The following is a 12,887-nucleotide window of genomic DNA, read 5'->3' on the forward strand; positions in this document are numbered from 1 at the left end:
TCATACACAAGCGGCTCTGCTCTGTACACCTCGTACACATGCGGCTTCACTCCGTACAAGTCTTACACATGTGGCTCCGCTCCGTACACCTCGTACACACACGGCTCCGCTCCGTACACCTCGTACATATGTGGCTACGCTCCGCACACCCTGAACACATGCGGCTCCGGTCCGTACACCTCCTACACACAGCTCTGCTCCGTACACCTCGTACACACACGGCTCCGCTCCGTACACCTCATACACACACGGCTCTGCTACATCCACCCTGAGTGTAAACCCCTCCTGACCCCACACATAAACTTCCCCTCATCCAGCATCATGATAACCAGCACAACAAAGTCCTGCACATACTGAAGCCCCGATCATGTGACCCTCTGACTCCTCCTCTCCTGTGACCTCATCACAGGTCCTGTGCACACAGAGCAGCCATCGACTCAGGCCAATTGCAGCCTGGCAGCCACAGAGCTGCACAGCCAATGAGCGGCTGCAGCTCCGAGATCGGGCCCCTAAGCACTCAGGGCGAGCCCCTACGACCGCAGTAGATAGCCCCTGCTTGGGTGTTCCAATATGGTGGTCGGCTCTGTCACTGCTTCCGGTCGCGGTGCATTGTGGAAGTGACACAAGCGCCGGAAGCTGTGACAGAGTTTATTGGCGATTATAGAGTAGTATTTTCCCTAAAGTCAAGGATCTGCGATGATGTCACTGTCACGTGATCAGCTCATGTGATGTGTACCTCACCTGTAGGAGGGGTAATGGAGGTTGGTGTTTGGCACATGGTGAGTGTGTGTGGAAGATATTAGGAACTTGGCTGGAGTTAGCCTGAATTTGTTTTGCTGGCCTACCGGTGCTGGAAAGCTTTAGCAGCAAAACTACCCTGGGAATGTCACCTGGCGGACGCCACTGATCGGGAAGCCGCTTAGTTAAACCCGTCCCGTACAAGGGTGAGTCTGGGACCAGTGGTTCTGCAAGCTGGAGTATATTTGTGTTTTTCTTTACTTTCTGTGAAACCTGCTGTTTAAAGTGACATTAAACCACTGAAGTTGGACTCTAAGCCTGTGTGTTGCCTCATTACTGCGGCCCCACCACTGCCTACCAGAGCAAATCCCTACAATTGGTGGCTTGAATTCGGGCAGATGCAGTGAGGCCTGGCTGTTTTTTGCTTATTTTTGCTATGTACTGAGTGCCGCAGATCCAGGTGGGGGTTGTGATTAATTTGCATTATGAAGTGATAATTGGAAGAGATTTTCCTTTATTTTCTGTGCTTTGGCCAACTGTTGTCCCACCCACTGAACAACTGCTGGCACCAGTGGCAACCAGGTTACATTCTCCAGAAGTAGGGCATGAACCTGGTGGCCCAGAGGAAGAAGTGCAGTAGGGGTAGGCTTCCCTTCGGTGGTGGAGGGGAAGAATTCTCCCATAGAAGTATTGGCTGGAGAGCTAGAAGACTTGCCGCCGGGACCTGAATTGTCAGACTTAAATGTATCAGTTGACAATTTTGGTACGGCGCAACTCCGAGACCCTACTTTGGCTCGAGCCAGGGAAAATGTACTGTTTGTCAATGGGGAACCCCAACAACCTGGTGCAGCTACAATGTTGCCACACTTTGAGATGAACCGAGACCTATTGTATCAAGTCGAGAATATACGTGGGGAAATGGTAGAACAATTACTGGTACCTCAGGCATATCGTAGGCTGGTAATGGACTTAGTGCATGTACTCGGTGGGCATTTGGGCCAAAAGAAAACACTTGACCGAATTCTGCAACTGTTTTACTGGCAGTGGCTAAGTGTTTATGAAGAAGTTAAAAGGTACTGTAATTCCTGCCAAGTGTGCCAGGTAACCAGTCCCCAGCCTCACTTTTGGAGTCCTTTGGTACCTTTACCAATAGACGTACCTTTCAAAAGAGTGGCAATGGATCTGGTTGGGCCTGTCAATAAGTCAGCAAGGGGACACCAACACCTCCTTGTAGTTCTAGATGCTACCCGGTATCCTGAGGCTGTTCCGCTGTGCCACACGTCAGCTAAGCTCATCGCAAAAGAACTTATTGGTATGTTTTCGCAGGTGGGGATTCCTAAAGAGATTTTAACAGACCAGGGAACTCCCTTTATGTCAAAAATTATGAAGGAACTCTGCCGCATGTTAAACAATTGGGCACATCGGTCTATCATCCTCAAACAGATGGTCTGGTAGAAAGATTCAATAAGACAATAAAGAGCATGTTAAAAAAAAGCAGTTGCCAACGATGGAAAGGACTGGGATCTCTTACTGCTATATTTATTGTTTGCAGTGCGAGAGGTGCCCCAGGCATCTACAGGGTTCTTGCCCTTTGAACTATTGTATGGCAGACATCCACGGGGCATACTCGATATAGCCAAAGAGGCCTGGGAGAACCAACCCACCCCCTACAAAAGTGTGACAGAACATGTTGCAAAAATGCAGGAAAGAATGGACACAGTCCTACCATTAGTCCAGGAACATATGGAGGCAGCACAACGGTTGCAGAGTCGGGTCTATAACCAGGAGGCTTGGGTAAGAACCTTTAGTTGTGTGGATCGGGTGTTGGTACTTGGCCCACAGTAGATAGCAAATTTCTTGCAAGGTGGCAGGGGCCCTACGACATTATGGAGAAGGTGGGGCCAGTAGACTACAAGGTACACCAACCAGGATGGAGAAAGCCAGAACAGTTTTACCATATTAATTTGCTTAAACTATGGAAAGATAGAGACCACCTTGGTGGGGATTGTCCGCTGCCTGCATTTCAGGTGGAGAAGGCTCCATTACCTCTGGAGGAGTCGGGAGAAATCCTCTCCGTAGTCAAAATAGCAGATACTTTGTTTCCTAGACAGGTTCAAAATGCCTGGGAGATTGTTAGCCGAAATACAGATGTTTTTTCGGAGCTCCCTGGACGCAGCTCCCTAATCCAACATGACATTGTCACGGAGCCACAGGCCAAAAGTCTGACCAAAGCCATATCTGGTGCTTGAGGCACGACAACAAGCTATCTCGGAGGAGGTAAAACTATGCTGCAGTTAGGGGTCATTGAAGAGTCCCAAAGTGAGTGGGACAGCCCAATAGTCCTAATACCCAAGCCTGATGGGACCCTAAGGTTCTGTAATGACTTTAGAAAACTTAATGAAATTTCAAAATTTGATGCCTTCCCCATGCCCTGGGTCAATGAGTTGATAGAGCGGTTTGGGCAGGCACGGTATTTTTCAACTCTTCACCTCACAAAAGGATTTTAGCAGGTTCCCCTAACAGAGGCAGCTAGGGAAAAAACTGCCCTTGTAACACCCGAAGGGCTGTTCCAGTATAAAGTATTACCCTTAGGGTTGCATGACACGCCAGCGACGTTCCAGCGATTAATGGATATTGTTCTTCGTCCCCATCGCCGTTATGCCTCAGCCTATCTAGATGATATTTTGGTGTACAGTACAGACTGGGAAAGTCACATACCAAAAGTACAGGCGGTGATAGATTCTTTGCGGCAAGCAGGGCTAACTGCCAACCCAAAGAAGTGTTCCATAGGGTTGGAGGAAGCTCGGTACTTGGGTTACGTCATTGGAGAGGCGTCCTCAAGCCCCAAGTACATAAAGTGGAGGCAATACATAACTGGTCCCGTCCCCTCACAACAAAACAGGTAAAAGCCTTTTTAGGTTTAGTGGGATATTACAGGCGGTTTATTCCCAACTTTGGAACCTTGTCTGCACCTTTAGCAGATTGCTTGAAAGGGAGGAAGTCTGTGATGGTCCACTGGAATGATCAGCTAGAGGAGGCCATTGTAAAGTTAAAATTGGTACTGTGTGGTACACCAGTTCTGGTTATGGAGCACCCGCCAGGGCAATGGGAAATACTCGGAAGCTGGTCGCTTCTTAAAGGGGCAGTGTCACAGCAGCGGTGACCCGGTCCGTGGCCCTGGGCGTCCAATAACAGGGGTATATTTACGGGGGATAAGAAATAAAGAGTTTTTGTATTATGTGTTTGTGACGCCACCTGTGCTATCCGGTCAGAGGTGACCAGCGCTACAATGCAGATCCTCTGGGATAGATGGTGTGATGCAGCAGTGGTGGAATAGCTCTACACAGGCAGAGCTGAGTCCCAGGGAAGATGGGAAAGGAGTTGAAGAATAAATGGGGAAGTAGTGGGTGGCCAGGGATGTAGAGGTGCTGAGAAGGTGATGCAGGAAGAATTCAAAGGACACAACAGAGTGCAGTCCTTTTACTGTGCTTTGTTGGTACAGTCCAGAACTCAGATTACTGGTGGTACAGGAGTCAATCAGCCTGAAAACAATTTGGGAATCTTTCTATGCAGGTGGGTTGTAAGGTCACCTTTTCTAGCGCTATTCTGAAGTACGAAGTCCAAAAAATACGATACTTGCAGTTCTGAACTCCACACAAGTTCCTCTTTCTGTCTGTTACTTAGAACTCCACTCGCATGACAGGTAGCTGTAGCCTCCTTCATGAACTGCCCTTAATGGCATCTCTGGCTCACACGTTGCTACTGTCATCGAGTCTCAGTTGGGAACAGAGCATTTACAGCCTTTGTTCCTTCGGTTTCTACTGTGGGACCTTTAGCATCCACACAGCCTCTAACTCCGGTGCCCGATTCTTGGCGCTTCAGCTTGGGGATGAGCTCCGCTATCGCTCCAATCCCCAGCTCGTCTCCCACGTCCTCACTCTTCCCTGTCCATACTCTAACTAACTTCCTATTCCTGACCACAGAGAGCAGCTCCTCTGCAGTTAGGTTCAGAGCTCTCTCTGCTGGCCTGGAGTAGGAACTGTGTTGTGTGCTGGAACTACCTGATAAAGAGATCCTTTCACTGCTTCCAGGCATGACATTACTCTACCTAGGAGGGAGGAAAAGCCACTGTGGTGACCGTACTCCTGGGGGCGCCACAGTTACACCCGATTTCAAAAGAGATTTCATTGTGCAGACTGATTCCTCTGAGATAGGGCTCGGTGCCGTGCTGTTTCAAGAGTTTAACGGGGAGGAGCATCCCGTTAGTTTCCTAAGCCGGAATCTTACCCCAGCCGAAACCAGGTACAGTATTGTGGAGAGAGTGAGTGCCTGGCCATTAAGTGGGCACTTGAGTCATTGCGCTATTATTTGCTAGGGAGAACATTTGTTTGGTGACAGATCATTCCCCTCTTACGTGGATGAGTCAAGCTAAAGAGGAATGCGCACGTCACCAGGTGGTTTCTGTTCCTGCAAAATTTAAAATTTTCAGTAGAACATCGGGCCTGTAATGAGGCAACACACAGGCTTAGAGAAGTTAGACTTATTATTATTATTAAGCCTGTGTGTTGCCTCATTACTGCAGCTCTGCCACTGCCTACCAGAGCAAATCCCTAAAATATACTTTATATATGTACAGGTACGGACTGGGGATGAAATTCAGCCCTGGCATTTGAAATCACACAGGCCCTTGTTGTCCCCATCCCCAAGAACCAGATGGGATATATTACTAATATTACTCTGGATGGAGGAAAGAAAGATTTACTACAAGATGAATATTTCTAATGATACCCGTGGCCTGCTGACGGGGTGTTAGGGGCTGGCGGAACGCACCAAATAATAAAGATGGTATTTAGGTGCGTTCGCAGCCCGGGTTCCACCGTGCAGAGGTGTTAACTGCTGCTCGGTAACGGCGGACGTGATATGGTGGTATAATAATGGACACATGGGGTTAACCTCACCCAGTGTGTACAGAGGAGGACTCTGTTAACTCACAGAGCTGCACAACCACCAAATAATAATTGCCGCAGCCTGTTTGTACTCACAGAGTTTGGCAGTGTAAGCGCTAGCGTTTAGACACATGACTCTGCCCCTGAGACACTGGGTTAGAGTCCCTCTAGACACGCTAGTGCTCGGCACCATGGCTGCGGTGCCAGCAGGACAATAGCTGGAGTAAACGTGCACTCAGTGTAGACTGCACCGCTCTGGAGGATGCCACTAACCTCCCTGACTAGAGCACGTAAAGCGAATGACTTGCGCACGGCGCCGCACTGGCAGTTGCAGCTACTTACTGCAGTACTGGACTGAGTTGCCTTGTGCTGAAGGGCATAATATTGCGCTAAGAAGAGTGCTGTGACTTGGAGCACAGTGGCGTGAGCACAGCCACCTTTTGGCACTGACTCTAACTCCGAATCCATAACGACAAGCACAACCAAGGGTAGGGGTTTCCAATGAGTCAGTCACCAGATACATTCATCCATCATCATACACATATGAGTATTAGAGTCTATACTAGCGCATGGCCATGCGGCTCTTTTATAGCAGCATCCTTCCTGACCTTCCTGATGGTCCAATCCGAGCTGGAGTAGGACCTGAGCATGTGACCTCCGATCTCCAATGATAGATCGTCCCAAGAGCATGCTCAGTGGACCGAAAGGAGGACAGACCCTGGAGTAGCTCGCTGCTGACCAGCATGCGTTGCTATAGCTGGACCAGAGGTGGCGGCAGCAGCAACCAAACTTACAGAGCTGGTCTGAGCAGAGCGCCTGGATCGGCGAGTCTGCTGAGCAGCCTCCTGTGCGGCCGGAGAGGAATGGGAGACTGCCGAATGCAAGGCTCGGGATCTCTGCTGTGCAGCTACAGAAACCCGACGCCTTACACGGGGTCAGCGACTTTGTGCTCCTTCACAACTCTTAACAATATGGGTGTCTTGAGAACACCAATTCTGTTATCAACTTAGCAGACAAGGCAGCCCACGACCAGACAGGCCCTTCTGGCATTTTCCATATTTAAGCATATGATGACCGAGTTATACAGCGGAGAGTTGTTCAGAGATGATGTAATGGGCACAAACAAAAGTGGATTACTGAGAAGCTGGAATGGAGTAGGGGCTATCTACCACTGCTGTGGGGATGGTGACTATAAAGGCAGTGATGTGGCAGCTAAGCTAATGAGGAGAGGCACCTGCTGTCACATGGGTCTTCTTGTGATCCCTCCCACAATTGCTCCTATTGACTACGACATGAAGGGGACACAAGCGAACCAGAGAACATAGAAAAAAGTGTTTATTATTGAAGTTATTCACATTAAACATTTTTTGTGACTATTTAAACCTGTCCAGAAACTTTTAACAGTGTGTGTCATTGCACAACCCCTATAAGTGAGTGACCAAAAGAGGTACCTTCTACCCTCTTAGTTTCATGCCTCTCTCTATCCCAGTGAGAGTCCAGTATATTATTACAGTCCCGCATTATAATATAGGGGATTTGTGAGAAGCCGGCAATAATAGTGAGAATTCTTTGTATGATTTTCCTGGAATATAGTATTGGTATGTAGATAGAGAATATTAATAGAGATTTGGTAACTGACTTACAGAAGAAACATACCTACTGACCCTCTGTATCTATTATCACTGTAAGAACCTCACATTGTACTCTAGGGTGTACGAAAATACTGACTCCCCGAGAGTATTGAGAGTGCGCGGGGTGATAGTCGGCCTGTAACCACTTCTTGATTAGTAGATGTTTCTCAGAACAGGTCTTTCCATCTGAATATACTAAAAGATTTCCTGTCTTTTAGCACTAGAAGAAAGACCCCTTATATTCCAGATAACTATTTTCATCAACCCCACCATATTTACTGTAGCAGATATGTCGTTTCCAATATCCTATCAGCAGAACTCACATCTTCCCATATACTCAGGAATCACCGTGTTTTTGAAGAATTAGGATTTGTACCACAGGATCTCCATCTTGTAACACCTGGAATTTGATCCCGGCGTATTTGCCTCTCATTCAAGTATCTCCGGCTACCACCTCTAACCTGGCAGTGTATATCATTGAATATAATGCATGTTAAAGATGCCAGATAGCATAACCGACGGTCAAAAGGGTGGACTTAAACAACCCCCATTGCATAGTGCTGTCACAATGGACCCCGCCCACCAGATGGTCATCGGTTTACTATAAACAAGTCAATAAACCATGCTCTATCATCATAATATGCCAAGTCCTCAGCCACTCCGGCGTGCGTTCCACGATCTGGCACATTCCCAGAAGTGGTAATCACTTCAGGGGGCCTAATGTGATATGCGTTCCATCGTGTGGAACGCACAAGCCGGCATCGCGTCACTTCCCATCATACCTCTTGGTTTAGTATCGTGTGGTGGCACTGTGTTCCACTGCTTGGAGCGCAAAGGATGATACTCAAAAAGGATGGCGAAGTGACTTTAACACCTATCCTCCACACTGTGGCGCCAAAACGATACTTAACCACATATAGGGGGTTTATTTATTATTTTATATCCTTGCATCAAGGTCCAGACCGAATAATAAATTCCTATATAGGAACTTTCAAAGGTCAGTATCAATGACCAGAATACTGATGCAATAAACATAATAACAGTGGAACCAAAAGCTAAAAAATGGAGTATAAATAAATAACACAAAACAATAAGATAAATAAGTAAATGGATAAATAGATATCATCCCTCAATGTGGACCATGTAGAGACATGTAGTTAAATCAGTGTCACCCAAAAACTTCTTGAGACAAGGACACAAACCAAGAGATATCCACAGACAGGTAAACCAATAAATACAGATTTTGGCTAATCATCAAATGAAGCACGTATAGGAGAGACATTCATTTAATCCTTTGAGAGAGAAGGATTGCAACCTGAACATCCACTCTGCCTCTCATCTCTGGATGGTCTTATCCAAATCCTCCCCTCTAATTTTTGGCCTGACCAGTTCAATCATACTAAAGGTGATGTCTCCCAGATGTCCGCCATGTACATAATTCATATGACGAGCAACTGATGTGTCCCGTTTATTTCTAATATTGCCCAGGTGCTTGCCCACCCTCACACTCAGTTCTCTTATGGTCTTGCCAATGTAGTCCATGGGGCAGGTACATGTTGCCTTATACACCAGCTCCATAGATCTACAATTACCAAAATCACTGATATAGTAGGTTCTACCGTTTGCCGCACTACTGAAGGTCTTACATTGAGATTTCATTCCACACCTGGAGCAATTGTCACACCTAAAGAAGCCAAGGGGCTTTTTGTCCAGCCATGTACCTGCCTTAGCAGGTCAATGATAAAGGCGGTGTACCAGCCGATCCCCAATAGTTCTACCCCCTTCTGTATGTGATGTTTGGTTTCAGTGATACAAAGTTTATCAAATTGGGATCCGCTAAGAGAATCCCACAATGTTTTTAAAAATCGGGTACACCCTTTCAGCCTGTCTATCAAAAGTCCCAATTAATCTAACCAGATTCTTATCAGCATCCATACGGGTGTTCTTAGTCATAAGGAAGGATTGCCTATCAACAGAAAAGGCCTCGGTCAATGGTCCATCCAGTGTATTGCATGGATATTCCCTCATCCTGAATCTTTAATAAAGAACTTTAGCCTGTCTTCTAAAGGTACCCACATCAAAACAGTTCCTCCTGATCCAGAGAAACTGCCCCTTGGGTATCCCTTTCCCAAGAGGGACAGGATGGTGGCTTGTCCATCTCAACAGGTTATTTGTAGCTGCGGATTTGCGGTACATGCATGTACTAACATTAATTCTCTTTTGTTAAGAGTATTAATATTAATTCAGTTGGAATAAAATTCACATCTGAGCGTCGTGACCAGAGTATTAATTTTCTGGATTTAAAAATTGTAAAAGAACCAGATGGAAGAATTAGTACATGCATGTACCGCAAGCAACAGCTACAAATAACCTGTTGAGATGGACAAGCCACCATCCTTACCCTCTTAAGAAAGGGATGCCCAATGGGCAGTTTCTTCAGCTCAGGAGGAACTGTTCTGATGTGGGTACATTTAGAAGACAGGCTAAGGATCTTTATCAAAGATTCAGGATGAAGGGATATCCATGCAATGTACTTGATGGACCATTGAGCGAGGCATTTTCTGTTGATAGGCAATCCCTCCTTACGACTAAGAATCCCTGTATGGATGCTGATAAGTAGGACGGCCATCAGGGCATTACTGCCCTGACTGGCATATGGGGCCCGGTCAGCAGAGGGGGCCCGCATCGGGTGCCGTCTCTTCTGCTGATCGGGCCCCAGCGGCAGGATTTTGCGGGTGTAGTAACTGAACTCTGCGTCCGAGAGTTGCGGGCAGAGTTAAGTACAGCAGTGCACAGGCGCATGGAAATGTCAGAGAGGCCCAGCTGTTATGACTGGGTCACCGAGGAGGATGGCAGGAACAGGCTAACCCACCAGAAGACCAGAGAGGTTGGTAACTAAGCGGATTGCAGTCCCCTGATCCTATCAGCACAACTAGCAGTAGCCGTGGAGTGTTCCTACGATGCCCTAGATGCTTCGTCACAGCCTGAAGACTAACTAAGGCTAGTTTCACATTAGCGCTTTTGAGCGCAGCGACGGCCTGCGCACGGCCGCCGCTAAGCCCCGCCCCTGCCGTGCCTCCGCCGGTAGCTCCGCCTACTGGCGCATGACGCTGCATGCGTCCTGCGTCCCCTATCTTTATCACTGGGGGCCCAGGCCATGCGCAGTATGCGTTTGGCGGCGCATGCGCCTTTTTGACGGTGCGCCGAGCGCAACCAAACTGCAGCAGGTTGTGTTTGGCGCAGGTCGGCGCACCGTCGAAAGGACGCATGCGCCGCCAAACGCATACTGTGCACGGCCTGCGCCCCCAGTGATAAAGATAGGGCATGCATGCGCCGGTAGGCGGAGCTACCGGCGGATGCGCGGCAGGGGGAGGGGCTTAGCGGCGGCCGTGCGCAGGCCGTCGCTGTGCTCAAAAGCGCTAATGTGAAACTAGCCTAAGCCTAAAGACAGATGAAATCTAAACTGCCCCAGAGCAGATTCCCAAAGGAATAGACAGCCCCCAAACATATATTGCTGGTGAGACAAGATGAGACACAGGCAGAGAACAGACTGAGCAAACAGTGGGGCCCAAGCTGTCTAGACAGGACAGGATAGAAAAGATACTGTCTGCAATCACGCACAAAACCCTGAAAAAGTCCAACACTACTGATATACACAAAACCTGAGATCACACGATCTCACCCCCGCTAGATCAGCATTCTGGTATAAACTGGCAGCAAAGCAAAAAGATAATAACATAACAGGACTGAACAAGCTGCAACATATGAAGCAGGGCCCAGCGCTGCCTCCAGCAGGGAGCACGCTGAACCCTAGAAGCAAAACAAAAAGCAAAAAATAGACCCAACCAGATTAGATGCAAAAGAATCACTTAGCTGAACAGGCAGGGGACAAAAGAGCTCCAAATGCACACTGAGGATATCGCCAGCAACCTCCAAGAGCAGCCAGCTCAATTATATGCTCTCAGCTAGTAATCCCAGGTTTCCAATTATCATCGTCAGGTGGGGAACTTCCATCCACCTGGCCAGCTCCACTACTCTCAGCAACCACCAGAGGGAGCTTCGGCTCAGAACTCCGAGCAAGAGAATTCACAACCCCCAGCGCCTGTGCACTGCAGTACTTTATTCTGCTCTCAACAGGGCAGAGAAGTACGCCTGCACAGAAGCGTGATGCCGGGAGCAGTGAAGCAAGCAGGAGGACGGCGTTGCAAGAAGATGGGAGGCGCTGGACCCGGATCTGCGACACCCATCGGACCGGACCTCTCCCACCCCCCCACCCCCCCCCCCCCATGGTGGGTATAATAAAACTTATCTTTCTTATCTTTCAGGTCGGACTGGGGGCTAATCTACAGAATTATAGAATGCTGTAGATAAGCCCTGAAAGGCAGTGGCCGTATCTTGTAGTGGCCAAAACAGGTGACAGGTTCACTTTAATTTCCTTAAGTCTACTTTTTGACTCTGGTACAAAATATATCATTGAATATGGAACATGCAGATCTCACAGATGTTTATTGTTATCAAGGAATTGGCTCTTTGTTTCTGCACTTCCATGGAATAATCTGAAAAGATTGAGATTTTTGATCCACTAATCATTAGATTTGGGTGATCCCTTGCCTGTTGCAGGATATCTCTGTCCCTGTACTGTAACATTTAAGCCAGCACAGGTCTTGATTGAAGCCCAGGAGGAAGAGGTCGGCACCCTCTGAGCTCTTTCTACAGCTTTTAAGAGAAGGGGGGTGTAAAGATCTTAGGCCTAATTTTAAATATCAGCCAATTTTCAAGGTCATCTGTTTTCGCCAGTAATGCTGATATTTGATGAGCTGCAAGCCAGTTCTCATTGCTTGTATTGGCTATCTGATCCTCAATGGCATTGACACTGCCTTCCACAGCCCCTGCTCTGTGTTCTACAGTTTGTGACGTACACCTGCTATATCATCTTTAAGACCATCAAATAGAGAGGATTTATAAAGCACCACTGCCATGAAAATGTCTTTTAAAATAGGCTTCTCAGGAACCTTTATGTCCCATTGGTGCAGATTAGGCTGTGTGGCAGACATTACTGTGCCACATGCAGTTTTGTGGTCTTTTCGGCCCTCCATTAATGCAGCTGCCCCTCACATCTCTTCACCAAACTTCTCCACTCCTGAGTACGTGCACAGCTGCGGGGTAGCTGCTATATGACACCCACAGTCACCTGCTGAGGCCTGTGCTTCTCTGCAGGCAAATCTGTTGTGAGTTCATTTTTCCCTTCACCATTGAGGTCTGATGAACTCCCTCCTCTGGTGAAGGAAGGTAGTGAGGCTGATTACCAAACACCTGGGCAGCTAGATGATGACTGGGTGGCTGGAATTGAGGACTGGATATAAGGCTGCCGACGCCCTTCTTCCTGGCTGGTGATTTTCCTGCTGGATTCTTGGAGACCAGTCTGATTCCTGCATCTCAAAGCTAAGTTTTTCTGCTCTGCTTTGTACTCTTCAGTTTTGTTTTTGTTTTGCCTTGTTTTTTGGGAGTTCTGCCATCCCCGGCTGGAGGTGAGCTGAATTCCATTTTTGTCTCTGATCTGTTGATCTTTTGC

At 47.8% G+C, this 12,887-nt stretch overlaps 1 protein-coding gene across 1 annotated transcript in view; it reads left to right on the forward strand.

The window, feature by feature from the left end:
* The first annotated feature begins 652 nt into the window (after positions 1–652).
* The window catches only part of LOC141055877 (uncharacterized), a 160,584-nt gene continuing 148,349 nt past the window's right edge, over positions 653–12,887 (forward strand). The window contains exon 1 of the mRNA XM_073552592.1: positions 653–944. The gene's annotated coding sequence lies outside the window, so the exon portion shown is untranslated. The remainder of the gene's footprint in view (positions 945–12,887) is intronic.

The sequence above is a fragment of the Dendrobates tinctorius genome, unplaced genomic scaffold (assembly GCF_039654945.1).
Source record: "Dendrobates tinctorius isolate UK_male_01 unplaced genomic scaffold, ASM3965494v1 ptg000192l, whole genome shotgun sequence".
In the NCBI taxonomy this organism is placed as follows: Eukaryota; Metazoa; Chordata; class Amphibia; order Anura; family Dendrobatidae; genus Dendrobates; species Dendrobates tinctorius.